Source organism: Heptranchias perlo, chromosome 6, assembly GCF_035084215.1.
Source record: "Heptranchias perlo isolate sHepPer1 chromosome 6, sHepPer1.hap1, whole genome shotgun sequence".
Classification (NCBI taxonomy): Eukaryota; Metazoa; Chordata; class Chondrichthyes; order Hexanchiformes; family Hexanchidae; genus Heptranchias; species Heptranchias perlo.
The window spans coordinates 58,276,854-58,302,123 of NC_090330.1; positions in this window are offsets into that span (position 1 = coordinate 58,276,854).

The following is a 25,270-nucleotide window of genomic DNA, read 5'->3' on the forward strand; positions in this document are numbered from 1 at the left end:
TATTTCTGCAATGATTCTATATGTACCCGTTCTTTCTTTCATCATTTTCAATTTTTTCTGCCTACAACAATTGCTATCTGTTTAGTTTCTTGCCTCTAATCTACTTCTCAATAATCAGATGTGTTTCCTTTATACTTTCTTCATCATTCTGTTTTCTGCCTCATATGAATTATTTTAATGAATAGTAATAAATAATATTATTAGCTATGTCAGAATATGAATCATACATGAATCACAATTAGAGCATAGATTTAGTGATCAGGAGCTCAAAGTCATGTGGCAGATGTCATGAAGATTGAAAGAGCTTTATTTGACACATCCATTAAATTAAGCTGTTCACCCATGACTGCATATGTGACAGAATATTGCTGAATAGTTAAACTTTTGTGCAAAATAGATTGTTTAAGATATCTAGACATGATGCCTAGACACAGTCCCTCAGGATAGATCCACCATGTTTCTCAGCTTTGGAACTGTTGTTTTCTGTACTGACAATATCATCTTCTAGAGTGGTTAACTCCTCAACTGAAAGATTAGCAAAATCACTGTGGTAAAATGTAGCCCGAATTGGACACTGAGTAGACTAAAGGTGTGTTACCTTCAGCACTGAGAAGAATGAGTCAAGGGGAAAGATTGACTATGATATTACCCACCTATCTCTACCCTGCAAACTTCTGTTACAAACATTCAGCTCCCTGGTTTCATAATCCATCTAGACTGCATTTGGGTAAAATAGGGTTAAAAGAAAGCTAGAAAAGTTGATAGAGGAGTGGGGATCCTCGAGAAAGCTTGGTTCCATTGTCACCGATGGTAACTTGACTGCTTTACATAGCCTATGCCTTCCTAGTGTGGTAAGATTGATGTGATGTTTGGTAAACTATAGGGAACTGAATTGGTACACTCCAAAGCCATGCAGACCAATAGATTAAATGGAGGTAGTTTACTAGATGCCAAAGTTAATCCTCTACAAAACTGAACAAATTCTCTAGGTGGCACAGTGTTCATCCAGTGCATAACAGAGTCATACTGATCAGGATGGTCCCACATCTAATTCGCAGTCTGTGCTGTGTTAACTGATCTGAACTGGGGCACTTTTAGCAGTACAATCGGCCTTAGGACCTCTGGGCAAGAGAGGAAAATCCCACTCATCATCAACCAGTGACTCCTGATAAAAGTGTGCTCACGTGAAAATTTGAAGAGGATAGGATTTAGCATGGGCTGTGATGCTTCACAATCAAATAGCCTGTTAATGCTCACACATTTATAACAGCCATGGAGGTGTTTGGCATCCGTGGTACTACCACAGCAAGGACGTAGTACCTTCAGATAAGGAAAATTGGCACGGAACAAAAACACTGAACAGATGTGGTTACATTGTTTATTTTTATGATATTATGAATAAAACATTGCCACAAGAGTTGCTGTTGTTTAAGTATGTTTATGCCAGCAGGACAAGAGCTGCTACAGTTGCACCAAAATATACTGGATCAATGCAAAAACTCTATAAGAAGCTGCACCTTTGGTAGATTCATTCCAGTCTATGTTTTGTGAGAGACATGTTCATTCTATTAGCTTTAGTATATTCTATTCTATGTTTTGTGGCAGATGGCATCAGCTTAACAATTGAGACAGGAGTTAAGAGTCTGAGCCAAGAGCAAATGAGTGAGGAAGATAACGTTGAGCAATATCTACATAATGTTTGAACAATTTTAAACAGAAAAATGTCTTCCTTGTGATTTTTCTTCAATATAAATCTCAGTGACAATGCTTTATATGCTGCTTCTGTGTGTGTGGAACTGCCTCCCACTGTATACAGTTCAAATGCAGATTTAACCTTCATCTTTTGGTGACTCAGGATTCTTACAGCTGGCATCATGCATGAAGCTATAAGAAATCTCTGATGTGACATACTCCCAGCAACCGCTAGAGTCAAATTTATGAGACATTTGTTTTTTTTTTAAGAAGATGCAGGGAGAGATATTAGCACTTTGCATGTCAAACCAACCAATAAAACAGGATTGTTGTTTTCAGATCCTGAGGAGTACTTGCTTTTCTGTGACAATGCCATGACTACCATTGGTATTTTGAAACTTCCATCCTTATTCATTTTACTCGATGCCATGCTTTGCATTATTTCCTAGCAGTATAACAATATGGTATGGTTACTAAGCACACAGCTCCTCTGAATTAATTAATAGAAAGTCAAAAGGGAAACAATTGCAATTATACAGCATATATAAGCATATAAACATCTCAAAGCACTTCAGATACAATGAATTGCTTTAAAGTGCAGTGAATGATATTTAATTGGTTCGCATTAGGGATTCAGAAACCACAAGGGAACCGAAGAAGTGGAGGGCAAGTGAGGGTGAGCTACTTTCTTGGTGGACGATAAGGAGAAGGCTGCCTAGAAAAGATTGTTAACAAAAATGAGAGGGCATGGAATTGGAGGCAACCTATTGACATGGGTAGGGAATTGGTTAGGAGATAGGAGACAGAGAGTAGAGTTAATGGGTATGTACTCAAATTGGCAGGATGTGATGAGAGGTGTCCCCCAGGGATCAGTACTGGGGTCTCAGCTTTTCACTATATATATATATATATATATAAATAAATAAATGACCTAGATTGGGCGTTCTTATATTCAAGTTTGCTGAGGACACTAAGTTCGGCATCACATTAATAGTGTACATGGGAGCAGAAAGTCACAAAGGGACGTTGATAGATTAAGTGAGTGGGTAAAACTGTGGCAGATGGAGTTCAATGTGGGAAGTGTGAGGTCATCCACTTTGGACCTAAGAAAGATAGATCAGAATATTTTTTAACTGGTGAGAAATGGTGAGGCACAATTTCAAAATTTGCAGATGACACAAAACTTGGAAGGGTAGTAAACAGTGAGGAGGATAGTGATAGACTTCAAAAGAATATAGACAGGCTGGTGGCATGGGCGGACACGTGGCAGATGAAACTTAACCCAGAAAAATGCGAAGTGATACATTTCGGCAGGAAGAAAGAGGAGAGGCAAAATAAACTAGAGGGCACAACTCTAAAAAGGAACAGAGAGATTTGGGGTATATGTGCACAAATCGTTGAAGATGGCAGGGCAGGTTGAGAAAGTGGTTAAAAAAGCATATGGGATCCTGGCCTTTATAAATAGAGGCATAGAGTACAAAATATGGAAGTCACGATGAACCTTTATAAAACACTGGTTCGGCCACAACTGGAGCATGTGTCCTGTTCTGGGCACCGCACTTCAGGAAAGAACAGAAGGCCTTAGAGAGGATAGAGAAGACATTTACGAGAATGATTCCAGGGATGAGGGTCTTTAGTTATGTGGATAGACTGGAGAAGCTGGGGTTATTCTCCTTGAAACAGTAACGGTTGCGAGGAGATTTGATAGAGGTATTCAAAATCATGAAGGGTCTAGACAGAGTAGATAGAGAGAAACTGTTTCTATTGGCAGAAGGGTCAAGGACCAGAGGACACAGATTTAAGGTGATTGGTAAAAGAACCAAAGGTGACATGAGGAAAAACTTTTTTATGCAGCGAGTGGTTAGGATCTGGAAAGCACTGCCCGAGGGGGTGGTGGAGGCAGATTCAATCATGGCCTTCAAATGGGACTGGATAAGTACTTGAAAGGAAAAAATTTGCAGGGCCACGGGGAAAGGGCGGGGGAGTGGGACTAGCTGGATTGCTCTTGCATAGAGCCAGCGCGGACTTAGTGGGCTGAATGGCCTCCTTCCGTGCTGCAACCTTTCTATGATTCTATGCTTCTAAGCTAGGAACTGTGGAGGAGCAGTGAAATTTAGGGGTCCAAGAACAGAAATCACTAATTCAAATAATTAAAAAGATTAATGCAATGTTGGCCTTTATCTCAAGGGAGCTAGAACACAAAGGGGTGGAAGTTATGTTACAGTTAAATAAAGCTCTAGTTAGACTCAATTTAGAGTACTGCGTTCAGTTCTAGGCACAGGAGAGGCACCTGCTGTCCTCTCTCAGAACGACAGCATGTCTGCACCCCCGAAACACACTCTGCCAGTGCCCTTGCTGGTGCCACTCAGCCAACTGGCCCAGACTGCTGCAGCCCATGCCGAGATGCTGCAGTCTGCAGCCGAAGCCTCTAGGCCCAGAGTGCTCGAGGTCACCCAAAGTCACCATAGCCATTTGAAGTATCCTGAATGAAAGCTTAGCAGCCTTCCAGCTCCCAAGCTGTAGCCACTGGGGAAGCATCTCGTAGGAGCACCAGGATAGGAAAATGAGCACACAAGATAGGCACTAAAGGCTTGCACAAGGGTGATGAGTCATTTTTTTTTGTCAAAGCTGACATGATTTGTTTGATAAATTTGATTTTTGATCTGGATTTGATGTTTGTCTTTGTAGTGAAGTGAGGGCAAGACAAATAAGTTTGAAGTGAAGGGAGGCAATAAGGTGATGGCTTTAAGAAGAATGGTAAGGATTGTGGACCTGTTGGTGAATGCGGGATGAGAGGCTGCTTTCGCTGAAGCGATCCTCAATGAGCTTGTCTCTGAGAGCATGGGCAGATAGGGGCTCTGGTGGTCCCTGCCTTTCCTCCTCCACTTCCTTCTCCTCTTCCTGCTCTCCTCCTGTACTTGTTGCTGCCCAGGTCATGGTAAGGACTGGTCATAGAAGAGAATCATAGAAAATTTACAGCACGGAAGGAGGCCATTCGGCCCATCCTGTCCCCGTCAGCCGAAAATGAGCCACCCAGCCTAATCCTACTTTCCAGCATTTGATCCGTACCCTTGTAGGTTATGGCACTTCACGTGCATATCCAGGTGCTTTTTAAATGCGATGAGGGTTTCTGTCTACCACCCTTTCAGGCAGTGAGTTCCAGATCCCTACCACCCTCTGCGTGAAAAAAAATTTCCTCAGCTCCCCTCTAATCCTTCTACCAATCACTTTAAATCTATGCCCCCTGGTTATCGACCACACTGCTAATGGAAATAGGTCCTTCCTATCCACTCTATCTAGGCCCCTCATATTTGTGTACACTTCAATTAAATCACCCCACAGCCTCCTCTGTTCCAAAGAAAACAACCCCAGCCTATCCAATCTTTCCTCATAGCTAAAATTCTCCAGTTCTGGCAACATCCTCGTAAATCTCCTTTGTACCCTCGCTAGTGCAATAACATCTTTCCTGTAATGTGGTGACCAGAACTGTACGCAGTACTTTAGTTGTGGCCTAATTAGTATTTTATACAGTTCTAGCATAACCTCCCTGCTCTTATAATCTATGCCTCGGCTAATAAAGAAAAGTATCCTGTATGCATTCTTAACCATCTTATCTACTTGTCCTGCTACCTTCAGGGATCTGTGGACATGCACTCCAAGGTCCCTCTGTTCCTCTACGCTTCTCAGTACCCTATCATTTATTGTGTACTCCCTTGCCTTGTTTGCCCTCCCCAAATGCATTACCTCACACTTCTCCACATTGAATTCCATTTGCCACTTTTCTGCCCACCTGACTAGTCCATTGATATCTTCCTGCAGACTACAGCTTTCCCCCTCACTATCAACCACACAGCCAATTTTTGTATCATCTGCAAACTTCATAATCATGCCCCCTACATTTAAGTCTAAATCACAAAAGCAAGGGACTAGTACTGAGCCCTGCAGAATCCCACTGGAAACAGCCTTCCAGACACAAAAACACCCGTCGACCATTACCCTTTGCTTCATGCCACTGAGCCAATTTTGGATCTAACTTGCCACTTTCCCTTGGATCCCATGGGCTTGTGCTTTTTTGACCAGTCTGCCATGTAGAACCTTGTCAAAAGCCTTGCTAAAGTCCTTGTAGACTAAATCAAACGCATTATCCACATTGACCCTCCTTGTTACCTCCTCAAACCATGTTAGTCAGGCAAGGCCTTACCTTAACAAATCCATGCTGACTGTCCTTGATTAATCAGTCCCTTTCTAAGTGACAGTTTATCCTGTCCTTCAGAATTGATTCCAATAATTTGCCCACCACCGAGGTTAGACTGACTGGCCTGAAATTATTCGGTCTATCCTTCACTCCCTTTTTAAACAACGGTACAATGTTAGCAGTCCTCCAATCCTCCGGTACCATGCCTGTATCCAGTGAAGTTTGGAAAATGATGAAGCCTCTGCTATTTCCTCCCTTGCTTCTTATAACAGCCTGGGATACATTTCATCCAGCCCTGGTGATTTATCAACTTTCAAAGATGCTAATCCCCTTAATACTTCCTCTCTCACTCTTTATCCCATCCAATATTTCACACTCCTCCTCCTTAACTACAATGTCTGCATCGTCCCTCTCTTTTGTGAAGACAGACGCAAAGTATTCATTAAGGACCATACCAATACCTTTCGCCTCCACACATAGGTTATCATTGTGGTCTCTAATAGGCCCTACTCTTTCCTTAGTTATCCTCTTGCACTTAATGTTTTTATAAATTACCTTTGGGTTTTCCTTGATTTTACTTGCTAATATTTTATCATGCCGTCTCTTTGCTTTACTAATTTCCTTTTGAATTTCACCCTTGCACTTTCTATACTCCTTTAGGCTTTCTGTAGCAATGAGCTCTCGGTGTCTGACATAAGCTTTCCTTTTTTGCCTCATCTTACCCTGTATGCTCTAACATCCAGGGGGCTAGGATCTGGTCCCTCATGATGGCGAAGTTGGATACACTCCCAGGGGTGTACTGCAAAGCTCCTCCAGAAGGGTCCAGGCAGCTGAAGCATTGCTTGAACATGCCGATTGTTTGCCTGATGATGTTCCTTGTGGCTGCGTGGCTCTCATTGTAAGCGTACTCTGCAGTTGGGTTTCTGACTGGAGTCATGAGACATGTTCGGAGGTGATATCCCTTATGGCCCTATAGCCAGCTTGGTGGCCTGGTTGGAATAAACCAACACAGGATGAAAGAGTCATGACTGAAGTTGGGATAAGAGGCACAGATGTGCATGATGCGCTGTCTGTGGTTGAAAACCAGTTGTACGTTGAGGGAGTAGAAGCTTTTAGTGTAGAAGGCAATGTGTGTGCAGTCAATGGGACGTTGCACCCTGGGGAAGCCTGCCTTGCATGCGAAACCTAATGCTCTCTTGTCCTGCTTCATTCTGTCAATAGGGAAGGGGATGTAAGTGATTCTCCTGGTGTAGAAAGCCTTGGTGACCTCTCTGATTCATCGGTAAGCTGTGAACTGTTAGATGTTGCTGATGCCACTGTGGCATAAAAGTTGAGGGCGGTGCTGTCCATGCCCTGGTTTGTGGCTGCAGCAGGTGACACAGCCTCTTTGGTGAAGTGAAGGTGCCCCATACATTGCTCCTCAATTAAGTTGAGGTAGGAGAAGTACTCCCTGAAGACCCTCTCTGGATATGGCCTCCTGTTTGGTGCACTTCTTCTGCCTGCTTCTCCTGCTTTGTGGTGTCTTCCTTGCTGTTCCCACCCCCCACCCCCCTCCCGTCCTCTATTCCCAAAGGCAGCGCTTTGAGACCACTAATGTCTGCAGCTAGACTATTTGTGTGGTAAAAAGCTAAAACAGTGCAAGAACAGCAAAACCTCCCTTGTGCAGACAGTATGAACTTTCAAGGGTGATAGAACACAGCAAAAAAACACCTAGAAGTCAAGCAATAGCCAGAAATACTAGACCAGCAACTAACCTGTAAGTACTGCATGATGTCTTTAAATAGCGCTGGCGAGGGAGCCTTCATGCTGGTCGGTTAACACCATGTTGTGCTGAGTGAGGTCAACATGTGGCGAGTGAAGCACTGGTGTGGTCCAAAATGGAAAACGTATCCTGCATGAAGCTCACGACCCTAATTTAAGTATATTACTTTCTATTTAGAATGCTGCCAATGTACGCTCCTGCCGCCAGCACGACCTGTTCTACAAATGTAGCGGGTGATGCACTTCTGGCCGGATGTGTGCTCATGCTTTGTGCCCACCACATTGGGGACTTAGTAGGCGGTTTTTGTACCCAAAAAATACGGCCAAATTCCTAGGCTATCATCTTTCAAATCTTTCCCGATTTCAGGCCCCTTGAATTGTGCCTATTCCAGATTTCAACCCTGTTGTATTAAGCCTTTCACAGTGGTCACTCAGTTTCTCTCATGTTGTTTTCAGGTTTCAAGCACTTTTTGTTCAGAATTCTCAGCGTGTTGTATATCTCACCCCTTTCTAATAGGGAATCTGTACTAAAATGACCTACAGACACCAAGCTATGTTTAATTTGATTAACTATTTGTATCAAAAGCACGAAAGATTGAAATTAAATCATTTTAAATCAATTTCTTGTTACTGCCTAGATCAAATGTCAGTAATAATCAATATACATTTTATTTTCAAACATTCACCCTTCACAGTGTCTCAGTTATTTTAATAGTAAAAGCCAACCTTTATGAATAGATTTCTATGTATTCTTTGTCAGTAGCAATAAATCCAATTACAAGAATTTCATTTTCAACCCCAGAGTCTATTGATGCAATGTTCAATCTTATTGCACCTATTTTTCTAAAGTAATTTAGGTCTGGTAACAATAGTTTTGACCCTGATCCTTACTGCCTTGCATTTTTTGAAACAGTGTGAGTTAAGAAGGGCTTGAAATCTTTGCAGTGTGATTTCTACAGTACATGCTAGGTACAAGATAAAATTCTTGCACCTTGCAAATATTGCAAACATCAGACTGCAAAGCATCAAAAGTATCTATAAAAAAGTCATTTCCTGCTGTTTTTTTAGCCTAAAATGCTTCCCCCCCAAGGAGCAAGGAATTTACAAGGAGCTGCCCAGCTACAGAAACTTCCCTCAACAATTAGCCTCCAATTGACCTCATGATTATGCTTATTTAAACATCCTCCCCTCAGACACTTTCCAAGCAGTGGCATTAAAAAGACAGGCCATGATAACACTGCTCCACCTTAGCATTTAAACTTCAGAATTATGCTGCAGACCCCGGACCACCCATGAGCAAAATCACGGGGGATCAGCTAGTTATCATTAAAATATTGGATCTGACAAACTACAATTGCTATTCACCATAAAGGGTGAGTGTAGATAAGGGGGCTACTCCTTTATTCTTCAGGTGGCAGATGAAAAGGCATTTTGCGTAGAATTCAGAGGAAGAGAATACATTTTCTACAACATTGTCCACCATGACAGCACTAAAGATCACAACATCAGAGAATTAAGGCACCTGAAAAGGTAGAAATTCCAATTCGCACTGTTCTGTAAGAATGCTTACCACATTCATATGCAAGTCCTCTCTGGATTAATGCTTGCAGTAAAATGAGAACGGATCTGATTATAATTTTTACTTCCAATCAGCAGTCAGTTTTGTTTAATCCAATTTACCACCTTAACTAGAGGTAATAGAACTAAGCTTATGTAAACTATTTTTGTCCTGCTTTGCTTCAGATGTAACCTGTAGAATATGGCATTGTGATAAGATAGAATTTGAAAGGCTACATTTTTCTCAATGGATCCAGTCATTGTTGTAAAACTATACTGTATATTTCTAGACACCAAAAAAAGAAATTTGTACCATACAGGGCCATCACTGTTAGTAAATGATCCATTATATAAGACTAGACAAAAATTGCTTAGAAGAAGTATTTTTAATGTACCCAAAAGGGAAGCATTAATACGGCCAGAAGAAAGAGTGACCATATAAGGACTGGACACTACGTTTATACTCTACCAATTTTGGTAAATATTGCGTTAATTTGTGAAATGATATTTTATTTGATACTAGGAAATGTAGAGGAGGGAAGAGATTTGGGAGTCCAAGTACGCGAATGATTTAAAACTATAGGCAGGTACAAAAAGTAATTAAAAGGCTATTGGAATGTTGGCCTTTTTCGCAAGGGGCCTAAATTACATTGGAAAGGAAGTTATGCTTCAGTTGTACAGAGCCTTGGTCAGGTCCTATCTTGAGCACTGAGATCAGTTTTGGGCACCGCACCTCAGGAAGGATATATTGGCCTTGGAGGGGGTGCAGCGCAGATTCACCAGAATGATGCCGGAGCTTAGAGAGTTAAATTAAGAGGACAGGTTGCATAAACTTGGCTTGTATTCTCTTGCGTATAGAAGATTGAGGGGTGATTTGATCGAGATGTTTAAAATATTAAAAGCATTCAATGGGGTAGATACAGAGGGGCTTTAAAATATTGTGCGTTTTTTAATTTTCTTTGAACACTTTTGTTTATTAGTTATAAAAATATTGGAGATGGGAAAAAGGACTGTTTAACTGGGCGGGACGATTGGAGGCAGGAGGTCATGTGATGAAACCTTCAGGACTACGTCCAACCAGATTTGGCAACCCTAATTCATAGGTATGTGAATAATTTGAGCAATGTTTGTAATGCTGTGAGGTGTCTTTTATTGCTTCAGCTATCAGAGATTTGTGCTTGAGTCTGACCCTCTGGTCATGGGGGGAGTGAGCAATTATAATGTTAGCCTTCACGTAGTCTGTGCAAATCATAAGGTACTAGAAGTGTGCTGTTTTATGATAAGCAGTGCAGTGGTTTGCTTCCATTTGTGATGTAACAGTATATCAGATTTAGCCACGACTAACCATACAGAAAGAGAATGCTAAGGTGCAACTTACAAGCATAACTCAACAGGCCTTGTGCAACTTGTGATAAATTATGCCATCTGCCCTGCTGCAAGGATTGTTATTAAGTGTGAGTGAATGTGAGATCAAGTCAAATGTAGCCACAAGTAAACCAATCAGATTAAGATTTTACAATCATGTAGCGAAGTTGGGAATCAGAAAATTCTTGGGGTGGACGTATCTGTAAGTAAGCTACAATTACCAAATGTTATCTGATTAAAGAGCCAAATTTCTTTGTCTAGAGGATTTGTTCAGAATGATACTATTGAATAGACAGAGATGGAATTCTGTCTTGTAGTGCATACAAAATTGTTGCTTTTCTTTGTACTTTTTTAAGCTAATATTTTCTTTCATATTTTGTTTGATAACAGCAAAGGGGAAAAGTTCAATCGTGCCCTTTAAGAGAGATTTATAGAGGCAGCAGCATTAAATCGGGGAGCTAAATTAACGCAATAGAAACCATCCTAGGTTAATCACTGCATCTCTTTGGTTAAATATGTACCCTCAGATTGTCAAGCTGAATAACTACTCCATTCTTTTTTTTAATCAATTATATCCATTGAAATAAATATTCAAATTTATCAACAGATAGATGGGAAAAATACACTTTGAAATTAATCATCATGCCTTTTGATTGATTTCAAAGGAAGTTCTGCTGATAAAACCTTATTCAATTAATTCAAAGTAAATTGTGTTTGTGTAATAGTTTCACGTCTAGCATACAAAATGATGAGGGGAGAAATTGGATATAGTTGTGCTGTTATTTGAGTGAAAAATTAACATTGGGGGGACAAATTTTGGATCACGATCTCTGGCGCCCGATCTCCCTGTAAGTGCTTCTAAATATGCAGGGAGCCCACCTGAAACAGGCATTAGGTGCCTTCCATATGCAAATCGGGATCCTAATGCCAGTTTTAGGATCCTGATACAAAATTGGTCAACAACTAGGCTGTGCATGCTCCACCCAATTGTACTGGGTCTTTGGCAGCCTAACAAGCGGTCCTTAAAGGGACCACTGGAGGCTGCCGTCAAAACAGTAAATAACATTTTCTGCAGTTTCATTTCAAAAATACTACGGGCCACTGCCTGACCGGGCTCACCCCCTCCAGTTTGCCCCCCACCTTCCCCTCCCAAGGACCTACCTGCAGGCCAGCTTGGCGTCGGAGCTGGACGAAATTCCTAAGGCTTCGACCGACAAGCTGCACTAGGCCTAGGGCCGTCATCTTAGGGCACGCATTAGAATTATGCTCAACATTTTGCTCTGGAAACCGACGCTGCTTGAATTTCGACCCCATGATCTCCCCATCAACAATATTCAGGTTGTTTTAATTGTGGGTGGATGGATTCATATAATTTAGTCAAAATAACTACTCTAATCGCTCAGGTTCATTTTTGTTATTTCAAAAAAAAGCACAAGATTTTTGTAAAGATCCTCCTGGGTTCGGAGATGAAAATAATTTGCTGCTTACGTGTGCAATGTAACCCTTGGGGAGGACACTGCCAAAATGCAAAAATGTGTGTCTTAATGGCAATTTAGTTGATTTCTCATTAAAGCAACATCAATAATGATGCATCATTTTGGCTATTACTTCTGTACTGTAAATTGTTGTTAATGAAGTAATATGTATAAATGACGGTAGTATACAATAAACTATAAAAATCCCTACTTATGAATGGGCAACAACACTTCACACTTCACTGAAATTCACCCAGAGGATTGTCAGCTAAATTTAAAAGAACATTAGGGCAAAAGTTTTTCCCACACATCCGTCTTGAGAGCAGATATGACGCACAGACACAGATCCCTGCGGAGGAGAGAGGATGTAGAAAAACAATCTCTCTCTATTTCCCTTACTTATTTAATAAAGGAAATGCTTTTCATAATTTTTAACAAAATGAAGGCTCTTCTGCTTTTTCCTCCATGCTTTTAATATTTGCAATTATAATTTCTAGTTGACTAAATTTTAAACAAGGGCAATGTAAAACAAAAAGGTCAGGCAAAATATGGGGGAAGAATTAAAAACTGAAAATGCTGACATCAATATGTGAGCTTAACACATTAACCTTCAGAAAATAAAAGCACAGCAGGCAGTTAAAATCGGGGCAGCGGCTTACCCCCTCCGATCCCACTACCTTCCTGTGAGATGTAATTTTAATCTGCTCTTTTTAGCAGGTGAACAGGCACTCATTGGAAGGCAATGGGGGCCTGCTTTAAATATGCAGATCAGGCTTCAATGACATCATTGAGGCCTGAGTGCAATTTTAACCCCAGGCCTGCACAGGGAAGCGGTCATGGCTTCCCCGCCAGGCCAACATGGCAACAAATAAATCTGGCACCAGATCATAAGATTTTTTTTTGGATTTGCTTGTAGGCCAGGAGGAACAAAAGTGCTACTCAGGGCCCTAGAAGGAAAAGTGGGCCTCCCCTGTCCTGGGCTATCTTCCCCTTCCCCCGACCACAATGCCCTCCTGACAACTGTTCTACCCTGACCACTTGGGACTGTTCCTTTGGGTTCCCGGCAGCGGCCTCCTGCAGCCCGAAATCTCTCTCCCGCCCACTGGTCAGCGAGTACTTCCCGCTGGGTTCTGGTGGGATACTGATAGCAAGTTCTAATCTCCCTGGCCTCACGCTGCGGAGTGCCTGATGGTTTTCCATCCACCTTGGCCCCTATCCGCACGATTCCTGCCAGGAGTTAAAATCCGGGCTGACTGTAGCTGAATTTATTTTCTCATCCAGCAGCTGTTTCTGGACTGAGCATTCATGATTAAAAAACAGAAAACCCTACTATTTCTGACATTTGTCACATTTTTGTGACCTTCTCCACATAGTAAATAAGTGGAATAGATTCTTAGCCTGAGCAGTTGATGCTTTATTGATCAAAAGAGTCAAAAAATAAATGTCAATTTAGGAACAGAATTGAGGATTATAAGTGGGCGGATTGATGGATGTGATAGAATGAATGTTGTTGTAGACATGGTGGGGTAGATTTTCATCTTCACTGCCTGGGCAGTGATCTACAGAGTAGATTGCTCGCCCTTTATAGAACCCATGAGACTGCTGTGACTCATTCAAGGGCTCAGGTGATGTTTATGGTCGGCGATCTCCACAACCTCAGGCCTAAGAGGGCCCAGCAGCAGATTGCAACAACTTGGGATCTGCTGCGGCAGCCTAGCCCAGCTTGCTATTTTTAAAGAATATAAGAATATAAGAAATAGGAACAGGAGTAGGCCAAACGGCCCCTCGAGCCTGCTCCGCCATTTAATAAGATCATGGCTGATCTTCAACCTCAACTCCAGTTATCCACCCTATCCCCATTTCCCTTGATTCCCTCTGGGGTAGAGAATTCCAAACATTCACAACCCTCTAAGTGAAGAAATTTTTCTTTATCGCAGTCCTAAATGGCCAACCCCTTATCCTGAGACTACGACCCTTAGTTCTAGACTCTACCACCGGGGAAACAGCCTCACGGCATTTACCCTGTCAAGCCCTCTAAGAATTTTAGATATTTCAATGAGATAACCTGTCATTCTTTTAAACTCTAGAGAATATAGATCCATTCTACTCAATCTCTCCTTACAGGACAATCCTCTCATCCCGGGAATCAATCTAGTAAACCTTTGTTGCACCCCCTCTAAAGGAAAGTATATCCTTCCTTAGGTAAGGAGACCAAAGCTGTACACTGTACTCCAGGTATGGTCTCACCAAAGCCCTGTACAATCGTTGCAAGATTTTCTTACTCTTATACTCCAACCCTCTTACAATAAAAGCTAACATACCATTTGCTTTCCTAATTGCTTGCAGTACCTGCATGTTAACTTCCTGTGATTCGTGTACAAGGACACCCAAATCCCTCCGAATACCAACATTTACTAGTCTTTCTCCTTTTAAAAAATATTCTGCTTTTCTATTCTTCCTACCAAAGTGGATAATTTCACATTTCCCCTCTGTATCCCTTTGTAGCCTCTTTATGTCCTCTTCAACACTTACTTTCCCATCTGGTTTTGTATCATCAGCAAACTTGGATACATTACACTCGGTCCCCTCATAGTACCATAGTAGGTACAGCACAGGAGGACACCATTCTGCCCATCGTGCCTATGCCGGCTCTTTGAAAGAGCTATTCAATTAGTCCCATTCTCCTGCTCTTTCCCCATAGCCCTGTAAATTTTTTCCATTCAATTATTTATCCAATTCCCTTTTGAAAGTTACTATTGAATCTGTTTTCACCACCTTTTCAGGCAGTGCATTCCAGATCATTACAACTCGCTGCACAAAAAAATGTTTCCTCATGTCGCCACTGGCTTCTTTGCAAATAACCTTAAATCTGTGTCCTCTGGTTACTGACCTGTCTGCCACTGGAAACAGTTTCTTGTTGTTTAGTCTGTCAAAACCGTTCATGATTTTGAACACCTCTATCAAATCTCCCCTTAACCTTCTCTGTTCTAAGGTGAATAACCCCAGCTTCTCCAGTCTCTCCACATAACTGAAGTCCCTCATCCCTGGCACCATTCTGGTAAATCTCTTCTGCATCCTCTCTAAGGCCTTAAGATCCTTCCTAAAGTGTGGTGCCAGAATTGAACTCAATACTCCAGCTGAGGCCTCACCAGTATTTTATAAAGGTTTAGCATAACTTCCTTGCTTTTGTACTCTATGTGCTCAATTTTCCCGGGAAATTGTGGGTGCATTGGGAGCAGTGGGTTGGGGGGGGGGGGTGGCTCCGAAAATCGGGCAAATCCCATTCGGGTTCGGAGCCCGGCTCCAACCTACAGACTTCCGGGTTCCCTATTGACGTGTCTGGGTGCGCGCGCCTCCCGAATGCGGAAGTCCCACCGGCAATTAAAGCCGGCGGGATGATCAATTACACATTTGTTGAGCTAGTTTAAGTACTCGAAGTACTTAATTTTCTCCACATTTTGGCAGGGTTGCGATTTTGAAGTATCCTCAGCATGTTGCAACAGACGTGTTTCAGCCAGCAGCCAGTGAGACATTCAAATGCTTATTTGACAGATGGGGAGAAAAGGACACTTTGGGGCGGGGGGCGCCATGGCTGCATTCACCACTACATCTGAGGACGATCAACATCACCAGCCTCGTCAGGCACAGCGTCCACCTCAGCGTGGAGCTCCACAACATAGTGCTGCGCCACAGGCACCTGCACAAGAGCACAGAAGGCAACAACAGAGAGAGCGACATCGCAGGAGGCATTACCCTCGACACAGGATCTACCGACCGAGGCTCAGCTTCCTGGACCTCTCTGAGGAGCAGTGCATACGGATGCTCAGAGTTAGTCACCAGGTAGTCGCAGACATCTGCAGCCTCCTTCATGCCGAGCTGCTCCCAGCTGGGCCAAGCAGCATCTCCTTACTTGTCGCTTTCAAAGTCACCACTGCCCTCAACTTCTTCATCTCCGGATCATTCCAGGGTGCCACCGGGGACATCGCCAGGGTCTCTCAGTCGTCTGCACACAAGTACATAAGGCAGGTCACCGACGGCTTGTTCCGCAGGGCCTCGCAGTTCGACAACTTCCCCATGGACGACCTCAGCCAGACGGAGAGGGCAATAGGATTCCACTCTGTGGCTGGCTTCCCACGAGTGCAGGGTGCAATCAAGTGCACCCATATAGCAATACGAGCACCTCCACATGAGCCAGGACTGTTCATCAACAGAGAGGGATATCACTCCATCAACGCTCAGCTCATTTGTGACCGCCGCAAAAGATTCCTTCATGTGTGCACCAGGTTCACTGGCAGCTGCCACGATTCCTTCATCACCCGGGAATCCAACATCGCACCCCTCTTCCATGCACCGAACCCCTTAAGGGCTGGCTACTAGGGACAAGGGATACCCCCTGCACACGTGGTTCATGACACCTCTGAGGAACCCCATCACCGAGCAATAGTGTCGATATAATGACAGCCACATTGCCACCAGGTCTACAATTGAGTATGCTATAGGGCTGCTCAAGATGCGATTCAGGTGCCTTGATCGTCTGGGGGAGCGATTCAATACTCACCAGACAGAGTGGGACGCATTATCGTAGTGTGTTGTGCCCTGTACGACATGGCACAACAGAGAGGGGTACCGCTTGAGGAGGCCTCATCCACATCTGCCACCCACATTGAGGAAGAGGAGGCAGAGGAGGAGGTGGAGGAGGTGGAGCAACCCATGGGTAGAGCAGCGGCTCACCTGGCTGCTCGTGAGGCCACGGAGTCACTGATATGTGAACAGTTCTCCTAACATCAGACAGTGTGAAGAGTCCAGTCCTCACACCACCTAGATAGAGCAGCGCCCCTCCCCCCAACCCCTCCCTGCACAAAACAGTCCTGCAACTACACATACACCCACTGTAGAGTGACCCAATGGGTGGCATCAAGTGTTGCCGTTCATGGTGAACCTCATGAAAGGGCCCTATTACAGAAGCCAGTCAAGAATGGCCAAGGCGTGGCAGTAGTGGTGACAAGAATACTATTTAATGTGAGTTTAACAAAAAGCTAATATAAATAAAAAACATGACCAACCGTCAAACACCCTTGCACATACTCTTCATGCTTACAAAACCTTTGCCTTTCTCTTCCGACTACGTCATCGTGCTGCATCCCCTGTGGCTGCAGCAGAGGTAGTGGCAGGTTGCTCTTGTTCATGCCCTGACCGATTAGATGCTTTAGGGCTACGCCCTCTCGGTTTCGGTGCCCGTGAGGGCCCCTCCACAGACTGCTCCACCTGCACCTGTGCAGGGACAGACTCGGCTACCTGGGGAGGATGCAGCATTGCAGGTATTGGTTGAGAGGGGAGTAACGGGTGAGACGAGGGAGCACTTGGAGTGGCGTCCCCACTTCCATGTCCCCTTTCGCCATCATCCCTCCCCTGGGCCAGGCCCACATCATTCCTACCACTCTGCTGGACAACAGTTTGGAGGACATATGTGAAGCCTTGTAAGGCCAGTGCTAGTGTATCTGCTTGCCTGTTTAAGGCGGCAGAATGTTGTTCACTGTGAGTCCGAACGGCCGGTGTCAGGGCCTGAATGGACTCATTTATGAGCCATGTATGAAGCTCAATGGAGGCTAGCCTTCTCTCCATCGCAGACATTCCCGCATTTACCCATGACAGTATCTCAGAGAGTTGCTCACGTCCCTGTGACAGTATCTCAGAGATTCCCTCATGTACCTGTGCCACCATTCCACTCATGCAGGAGTTGGACTCCTCCATCCTCTGCACTATTGTGGAGAGTGCGCGTGGCATCCGTTCCAGCACCTCGCAAACGTGCTGCTGTCCCTTGATCATTCTCCTTTTAAAGGATGGCCCCCAAGGTTCAGCCATCTGCGTCCAGCTGAGCAGAGCCTAGAGAGGAGTGCGCCCACCAATGCGGACTCTCCACAGCTGCCCGTGCCACCAGTGTCTGCTTGTGCTTACTTATGTGTGGTAACTCACCATGTGCCAACCCAACTAACTGAGGAAGGGGACCCACCAATTTGTGAGTATCTGCGCTGGTGGATGGCTCGCTAAGATGTGACGGTGCACCCTCAGAGGCCGGCAGGTTCTCTGAGGAATCGTCCTCTGCCATCACAGCGGTCGCCGAAGTCCCTGTAAGAGAACAGAAGGCAATATTAAGCATGATCACAGATGTGTCATGTTGCGATGAACATACTGAGGTGCTGAAAATGGCAAGGCATGTTAACATCAATTCATATTGTGTGTGCTGAATGTTAAAGTTATGTCACCAGACATTTGTCGGGTGCCAGTCTCCGACGGACAGGCACTCAAGGGTTTGGCTGAGCTCTAGCGCCTCCTGCTCCGCGTCTGTGAGGACGACAATTTGTTGCGGCCCCCACTCCGGTCCTTGCCCCTCTCCTATAAGGGGAGAAAGTACAGATGCGTGAGTGAGTGATGGTGACGTGGCCAATCGATGAATGCAATGGTTTAGGTGCGACTGACCATGAAAGAGATGCATCAGAATGTGAGTATGAGCATTGTATGGGGATTGGGTTGAGTGGTAGGGTGACTAATGGGGAGGTGAGGAAATACTGAGGAAGTGCAGGTAAGTTGAGAATGAGTCTTAAGTGGGTGTAAGGAGTGATGTGATAGAGTAGTCTTGGCAGTGCAGAATGAGTTGTGGGGTGGCGGCAGTGATGTGGAAGACTGAGTGTGGGAGAATGAGTAAGTGTACTCACTTTGGCTGACCTAGTTAGGTCATTGAAGCGCTTCCTGCACTGGATCCAGGTGTGGGAGATGTTGCTGCTGCTGGTTACCTCTGCCACCTCGAGCCAGGTCTTCTTGGTGGCAGAGGCAGGGCACTTCTCCCGTCGCTGGATAAAAGAGATCCCTCCTCCTCCTTACCCCATCCAGTAGCACCTGGAGTGAGGCATCGCTGAATCTTGGAGCAGCTTTGCCCCTGTGCTGCTCCATTGTGGTGTGTGAGTGTTTGCTCCAGGAGGAGCCATTGGAGGACTGCCCCTTTAAATAGAGCTCCTCCAACTGACAGCCTGTGATGCGGGTGCGCAGTCCACCCGCTGCGCAGCTTTCAGACGGCAAACCCGGAAACCACATTAATTGACTCCAATTGACTCGCGATTGCATGGGAAATGGACATTTTTTATTGGGCGGGTTACCCACAGGCCCAATCACCCCCCTGCTGCCATCCTGCCTCCACTAATATCGGGGCCCATGCCTCTATTAATGAAGCCCAGGATTCCATATGCTTTTTTAACAGCCTTCTCAACTTGTCCTGCCACCTTCAAAGATTTATGTATGTGCACCCCCACTTCTCTCTGTGCATGCACCCCCTTTAAAATTGTATCATTTAGTTTATATTGCCTCTCCTCATTCTTCCTACCAAAATGCATCACTTCACACTTCTCTACATTAAATTTAATCTATCATTGATATAGATTGTAAATAGCTGAGGCCCAAGCACTGATCCTTGCAGCACCCCACTAGTTACAACCTGCCAACTTGATAATGACCCGTTTATTCCTACTCTCTGTTTTCTGTCCGTCAAACAATCCTCAATCCATGCTAATATATTATCCCCAATCCCATGAACCCTAACCTTGTGTAACAATCTCATGAGAGGCACCTTATCAAATGCCTTTTGAAAATCCAAATATACCACATCCACTGGTTCCCCTTTATCTACCCTGCAAGTTACACCCTCAAAAAACTCTAATAAATTTGTCAAACACGGTTTCCCTTTCATAAAACTGTGTTGACTCTGCCTAATCATATTATGATTTTCTAAGTGCCCTGTTACCATGTCCTCGATAATAGATTCTAGCATTTTCCCGACTACCGAAGTCAGACTAACTGGCCTATAGTTCCCTGTTTTCTCTCTCTGTCCTTTCTTGCATAGTGGGGTTACATTTGCTACCTTCCAAACCACGGGGACTGTTCTAGAATCTAGGGAATTTTGGAAGATTACAACCAATGCATCCACTATCTCTGCAGCCACTTCTTTTAAAACTCTAGGATGTAGGCTATCTGGTCCAGGGGATTTGTCGGCTTTTAGTCCCATTAATTTCTCCACTATTTTTTCTTTATTAATATTAATTACTTTAAGTTTCTCACTTTCATTAGACCCTTGGTTCCCCACTATTTCCAGTATGTTTTTTGTGTGAAGACAGATATAAAATATTTGTTTAACTTCTCTGCCATTTCCTTATTCCCCATTACCAATTTCTTGGTCATCCTTTGCTGATTTCTAAAACCCTCCCAATCCTCAGGCTTACAATTCTTTTTGGCAACATTTTAAGCCTCTTCTTTTAATCCAATACTATCCTTAACTTTTCTAGTTAGCTATGATTGGACCACTTTTCCTGTGGAGCTTTTATTCCTCAAGGCAATGTATATTCATTGAGAATTATGATTTATTTATTTAAATGTTCACCATTGCGTATCTATCATCATATCTTTTAATCTAATTCCCCAATCTACCTTAGCCAACTAGCTCCTCATACCTACGTAATTGGCTTTGTTTAAATTTAAAACCTAATTTTGGACTTAACTACATCACTCTCAAACTCAATAAGAAATTCTGCCCCAGAGGATCCTTACCTACAAGATTACTAATTAACCCTGTCTCATTACACAATACTAGATCTAAAGTAACCTGTTCCTTTGTTGGTTCCTCAACATATTGTTCTAGAAAATTGTCTCAAATGCATTCCATGAACTTGTCCTCCAAACTACATTTTACCAATTTGATTTGTCCAGTCCATATGAAGATTAAAGTCCCGCACGATTATTTTATTTTGTATCACGGTAGGCATTGGTTCAAGGATAGCAAAGGGCTCAGAAGTGATGCCACAATGATAGATGGCACCATTTTCCAATCCAGTTGAACGACTGGCCCTGTTACTGGGCTGCAGGTGATCACACCTACTGATCTGCAGGAGAGCAGTCCAGTCCCCTCAAACTCACTGTATAAGTCAGGTGGGTTGCCAACTTCTGTGCTGATGCTTGGCAGGATAAGACGTAGTGACAGTAGATTGTCATTAGAATTTTCATTAGCAGTCTGTATGGTGCTAGTATTCAAGTCTTCGGATTGACCTCATAAAAGGGGAGAGAGAAGAGGTTTAGAATTTGGTTCTAAAGGGAAGCACTATCAGATCAGTGGCAGCCCCATGCCACACCACGTTGTCATGTTCAGGTTGGTGAGTGCATGACTGAAAGAGTTAAGCTGAAAGAGGAAGCAATGCTGTCAAACCTTGGTGTGACAGGCCTCCATCCTGCTTCTGACTGCTGTGCATCTTCCTATTATGTCAATGGAAGCTTCTCCCATAAGGGTGATGAGGCCATCGTCTTGTGCTGGCTGACTCCCTCCTGTTGTTTGCCAGCATATCCTGCAAGAACAGAACTGGGTTAATACGTGTTATGGACAAGTGCTTTAAACCCTCACCAAATATGAGCCAGATTACTATAGTGGAAAGGATAACAGGAAGAAGCAGCAAGTGAGGCCAAGGGGGAGAAGTTGTGCAGACAGTAGCAGCTTTTGAGGGCATGATTGCAAGCAAAAAGAAACTGTAGTGAAGTCATCCCTGCTGACGTATGGAGAGCCATGGAGGCAGGGTATGGAAGGATTAATTGTTCAGAGGTAAAACTAGGGTCCCACAGGAATGTGCAGAAAGAATGAGAGATGTGAGGGGGATTCTTACCTTGGCATTCCCGGTTATATCATTAACTTGTTTCTGTACTGCAGCCAGGTCCTAGAGATAACGCTGCTTGCATTCAAATGCTGTGCCATCTCTCACCATGCCTATTCACCAACTTACATCGTCACACACCAGTTTCCCTGCAAATCTCAGGGCCCTGATGGAACTGTTCTTACCTTCAGATATCCTCCTGCACAGTGCTGCTTCCCTGCTTTGCCCACAAAAAATGCACTGCCACTTTAAGCTGCTGCAGGCCCTTAAAAACTTATAGCAGCACCCCATTTTCCATCTCCTAATTGGCGAGTGCCTATGGGGAGAGCATTTCACACTGGCAACTCACCACTGTCATGCAAATGATGGGCAACCTGGAAACTAGGATGGGTCCTCTGCCAACTCCTCCAGGTGGCCATTGCTTTTGCCCTGCCCACCTCCCATCAGTTTCCCGATGGGAGACCAAAATTGGATCATATGTGATCTCTGGAAATAATTATCTTTCTTCATTCTAAAGACATCATTCAAAATAGCAAGACATCAGGCAGAGATTCTTTTCTTTAAAAACTTTATTCTCAGCCTGCCTTGATTCTGTATGTGTAGAAACACTATAGTCATGACTCTGAAGTAACAATTGACTTAATGGTTAGTTTTTGTAAAAGTTAAATTACAATTCTACAAGAAAATTATTTCACAAGAGGTGAGCAGGCAAAAATTTGGCCCAAACCAAATTATTTTTTTTAAACCAAACTGAAAACAACTGGAAAATGTATCAACACAAGGGTGAATTCCATTGGATATTTAATGCTACACCCAACTTTCCTTCTTAGTCTTATGATTACCAACATTAAGTCTTGGAACACATTGTTGCCTTGCATTAATGTTTCCATCTCTACATTGAAGCCATCTAATCAAGCTTTCACTTCACCCACATTCCCAAAATCACACTAGTCAAGGTCACCACTGACATCTTGTGCACTGTAACCATGGCTCACTAGCCCTCCTCAACCTCTACTACCTTCAAAACCGTAAATCATTCCATTCTCCTCGAATGTCTCTCCTCCACTGTCCATCTCTGTGGTACTGCAGTCTCCTTGTTCCACTTCTACTTGCCACACCTTAGATATTACCTCACCTCCAATGGTTTTCCATCCCACCTCCCCACACACCTCACAGTCACACAATCACTTCTTGGTGATGTTATCCTGAAGAATGAGATCAGCTTTCACCTATATGTTGATGACGCTCAGCTCTACCTCACCATATTTAACTACCTGTCCTACAAGACGTGGATAAGCCAAAACCTCCTCAAGTTTAATGTCAGCAATATTCAGGTCATCCTCTTTGGCTTCTACAAACACCCAGTGCCTCCGTTTTGACTTCACCTACTTTCCTGGTTGCCACCAGAGGTTAGGCTGGAAGTGTGAAACGTTGACGTATTGCTCAACTTCAAGCTCAGCTTCATTCCCCTCAACCGATCCACCATCAAAATCAGTTTCTTTCACCTCTGCAACATCACTCACCTCTGCTCCTACCTCTCGCCCCTCTGCCTCTGAAACCCTAATCTATGTTTAATCACCTCATAGCTGGACTTCTCCAAAGCTCTCCTTGGCAACATCCTTACTTTCACTATACATAATGTCATCCAGAATACCATAGCCATGTCCTCATCCATACAAAGGCCAAATGTCCACATTTCCTTCGCCCGTGTCCTTACAAGCTTCACTGGCTTCCCTGGTCCCACTTTAAGATTCTTACCTTCACCTTCAAATCCCTCCATGAGCTCGACCCTTCCCTAACTCTGTGATCTCCTCCAAGTAGTCCTCTGCTCCTCCAACACCCGCCTATTTATCAATCCCACCTCTCTCCATTCCACCATCAACAGCTGTTCCTTCAGGCACCATGGCTCCACCCTCTGGAACTCTCTCACCAGCATTGCCAGTTTGCCACCTCCCTCCCTGACTTCAAAAACCTCTTTGATTAAACTTTTGCCCTTACCTTCCCCCCTCCCCACTTAGTGTCCACTCACTATCCACTGCCCTGTAAAGTGTTCCATGATGTTTCTATGTAGGTAATGAGCACTTTAGAAAAGTCCATTTTTATTATACACTTTATATATGTTCATCTTAGCTGTGGGAAAAATTGCAATGTTTCTCTTTGGCTCTTTAGGGCCAATTTCCCAATCATAGCAAAAATACAACTGTCATGGCTGTGCTGATGCATCTCTGTGCTGCTAGAATCTCTTGTAGAGCTCAATCAATTCAGCGAGGTCATCTAATTTAAATAAATTCAATATGCTTTCTATATGTTTTCCAGATGTGCAGGGAGTGCTGTATTTGCAGCAGCTCTTACAGGGCTACTGTTTATTTTTCATGCAGGCTGACTGTTCTGGTATATTGTTGTGAAGGTGATATCAATGCACCAATGGGTAGAATTCCTTGTTCAATGAGAGAATCTGGATGAGCTGTTAGAGAAGGTATAACAAAGGAAGATGAGAATTTTTGACGGAAAGGAATATCTGAACTACGTATGCACCAAACAGTGAGTTACAACATGGTGCCACATTAGCAATACAGCCTAGAAAGCACTGCACTTCCTCCTCCCACTTAGGTTGAATATAGAAGGAGAATGAGGCTAGGTATCAGATGACACAGACCCTACACTCTCACCAAGGGCAAGCACTGGGGAAATAAAAATTAAAGCAGAAACACAACCTGAGTAAGGAAATAAACTGGTGGCACCTTTCTTGACATATACTGTGTATATTTATTGTCAGAAGGGACATATGAAAGTTGCAAATGGTGGCCTACAAGCCAGGATGGAAGTAAAGTCAGTGATGATTAGATAGGGAAAGTTTTCGATGGGGCTAGTGTAGTACAGAGAGGATGATAGGACTGTAAGCCCAGCTTTTATGTGAAAGCCCTGACAATCAATGATTAATGCATCAGTCTTCCTGGCTGCACGTTGGCCTTGACCCTTTCACCTTCATTCTCTGGCAGATAATTTTCAAGACCACTCTCAGGGCTGTTTGATTAACCTGCTTGATGCATTGATGGACTGAAGTCTGATTCATGTGGTTAACGTCAACAAAGGTAACTTGAAAAGATTGGTGATGACTTTCACAGCAACAGGCAGGGCTGGAAGGTATTTAGCCACTCTATGTTTTGACACATGCTTGGAATTGTATCATTGATCTGGTTTGGATTGTATGTTATCATGGGAATAAAACAGTAGGAACCAGGTTAAACATCTAATTATGTTACCCTGCAGACATTACTTTCCTGCATGCTGCCTCTTCCCAACATGTATGGATTTGTAACATAGTAGTAACCTCTTCTGGTTTTGCTGAACTTAACCTGATTGTCATTGGTCCACTTCTGCATGACATGTATTCATTCTGCTGACATTTCTTCCCTTTTTCCTACAGAGCTAGGTGATAATGAACTTTTCAATGGAATACATTTTGCATCATTTTTTCCTCTACTATTTCTGCTTCTGTAGCAAGACTCTGTAGGGCTCAGAGATAAGGCATTAACTGAACCTCT